At 39.6% G+C, this 2,862-nt stretch overlaps 1 pseudogene; it reads left to right on the plus strand.

Annotated features, from left to right (window-relative positions):
* The first annotated feature begins 2,190 nt into the window (after positions 1-2,190).
* LOC139019482 (large ribosomal subunit protein eL34 pseudogene) lies at positions 2,191-2,549 on the plus strand (annotated as a pseudogene).
* The last annotated feature ends 313 nt before the right edge of the window (positions 2,550-2,862 follow it).

Below are 2,862 nucleotides of genomic sequence, written 5' to 3' on the forward strand. Positions count from 1 at the left end.
GGTTTTATTTTCTGATTTATGAAAGGAAGAGTCACAACCCAAGCCATCAGTTACCATAAATCACATTAGCCAAGGATTGCCTGTCTATTATATCTTTTCTTGAGATAAATGGATTCTTTTTCTTCCTTAAATTTGTAGCTTCATGTAGGATACCCAGTCAAAGATAGATTGTAACTGTGGAAAGCATTTTGTAGGACTTCAGTTTTAAACTATCTTAAAATAATAAAAATTCAGTAAAAAAAAAAAAAAAAAGTCTTCAAACTAAACTCCAAAATAACTTTCTACATGAAATCAAAACCATCAATCAAAGGTGAATTTCCTGAAGTTTACTTTGTGATAGCTGGTTGTCCCCATCCCACCCCCCTTTATTGTCACTGGCTATTTATGGTAGTTTAAAATGTTTCTAAAAAAGAACCTCTAACTTGTCTCTGCCTATATTTTTAGTAAAACCATATCCTTAATGCTACTTTTGAGAGTTTAGATGGTTCATTTCACATGAGACAGAATTTTAGATTGCATGGTGCTGCTGTGGGCTACCAATTTAACTTTCATTTCTCTCTTCTGTCCAGTTAAAATATCACTTCTTTATTTTTATTTTGTTGATACAGTGTTCCCTATGAGGCCCCCTCTGTTTATTGAGAAGGGGCAGGAGAAAATACAGATCCCATTCCTTTAAAACACAGGTGAAAGTTTAAGGTGAAATCACTCCTCCCTTGATCTAGACACCAGAAGGTCTCCCTCACCTTTCTCAAATGACAAAGGTTTTAAGGCAGTTTAGAAAAACATCTATATATATATAAAAGACTAAAATTCTAAGTGTCCGTCCATCCTACTAGTCGCTATGATGCGCACTGACCATCAGGAAGCAGACACTCAATGCAGCAGCTGCCATGACACGTATTGGCCATTTACAGAAAAATGGCACCATAGACCTGGCACCCACAAAGCAACACTCGGCTTCCCCCAAGTGGGACATAGGCCCTACCACCACCCTGGAGCAACAGCCCATCAAATCTCAGCCAATGCTGTCGAGACCCCATGGTGCAAAATGCAGCCCACAGCCCAGCTCAGACCAGAAATGGTGGCTATGGGCCCAAGTAATGATGTCATGTAGCAATGCCTAGCTTCTCTCCCTAGCGACAGACCACTTAACAATAAATGGCACCTTGGACGGGTGCCAACAAAGCAATACTCGGCTGCTCCCAAGTAGGACATGAGCCCCACCACCAACTCGGAGCTGCAGTCCACCAAATTGCAGCTGACACTGCCTAGAACCCATACTGCAAAATGCGGCCCACAGCCCAGCCCAGCCCAGAAATGGTGGTTGTCAGTCCCAGGTAATGCCGTCACATAGCAATGCCCAGCTTCCTCTCCCTAGCAACAACTAGCCTCCTTGCAATTTCTTCAGCCCAGGAACACGACTTGCTTTACAAACGTTTTATACTTTAACCAAATGTCTGTGAAGCATTTTCCCCTGTCTCATCTCATTTGATCCTCATAGAAGTCCTAGAGTAGGTAGATAGGAGACTTGGTAGAATCCTATTATCTTTTTATTAGCTGGAAAACAGAGATTTAGAAAATTTAGAAACTTGACCCAACTAAAAAAAAATAAGAAATTGTAGACCTTGAAAATGACTTCAGGTTTTCTCACTGTGCAGAATATAGTCACACAGCTGCTGCAGTTAAATATTTTACTCTTTGTTCTCCCTGCATGATCTACAATAATAATCTGCTTCATGTTGATATTTACTGCTGTGTTGCTGACAATTACCTGAAAGAGAAGTTGGGGTGCTTCACTGGGCTAGAAAAAGTTTAGCAAAATTAGAAAGCAGGTCTAATTAAGCAAGTTTGTTCTATATATATAAAAGGCTAAGTTGACTCGCACATGTACAATACTTATAAAGCTCTCGCTGGTGCCAATTGCATGCGTGTATTTTGATCTGTCATTATCGATCATGAATTTGGTTGACACTTCTATTATAGAGAAAGGGCAAATAGTGATATTAAAATATTTCTTCTAATTAATTTCCTTTCAATGTGCATGAATTTGTGCATTGGACCACTAGTATAAAATAAAAGAGAATGAAAAAAATATTAAGGCTGAATGCACAGCATTGTTCTGTAAAATATGTTGCAGTAACAAAATAAATATGAGAGCCTCTTCCAGGACGATGGCTACAAGCATTCGAAATGGTCCAGCATTGAACATGCCATTGGAGGAAGCTGTCCTACAGTAGTCTCTACAAAACCAGGCTGTCCTGAATCCCTGGTAATAGAATTGTTTACCTTTATTAGTATACCAAGAAGGCTGGGAAAGCACCAAAATCTGCATGCAGCCTGTGCCCAGGCCGACTTTGTGGAGTTCATGCTGTGAGACTTAAAGTTATAATGAGGTTGTCTAAAGCGAAAAACATGTCAGCAGGGCCTGGTGGGGATCCATGTGAGTTAAATGTGTCTAGGACAGGATCAAACAAGCATTCCTTACTGAGGAGCAGAAAACCATTGTGAAAGTGTTGAAGGGATAAACACAGAGTCAGAAAGCTAAATAAATTTGAAGTTTTTTTGAGTAATAAAATCAATTAAAAGGCTATAAATTAATTAATATGATAAAAACTGGCTTTAGCAATAGTGACATTATTTGTTATACAAGCACACTCTAGCTAATACTAATGTAACTTGTGATTTTCAAAGAAGGGTATACAGTGGGGCCTTGACTTACGAGTGTCCCAACTAATGAGTTTTTCGAGATATGAGCCTTCTCTTGGCCGATTTTTTGCTTTGAGTTGCGAGCTAAAATTCGGGTTACAAGCCAGCTTCAGATACCCCACCACTAGTTGGTGCAGCGAACGCCACAGTGAATGC

Source organism: Myotis yumanensis, unplaced genomic scaffold (genome assembly GCF_028538775.1).
Source record: "Myotis yumanensis isolate MYYU_CA2020_CCGP unplaced genomic scaffold, mMyoYum1.0.hap1 SCAF_11, whole genome shotgun sequence".
In the NCBI taxonomy this organism is placed as follows: domain Eukaryota; kingdom Metazoa; phylum Chordata; class Mammalia; order Chiroptera; family Vespertilionidae; genus Myotis; species Myotis yumanensis.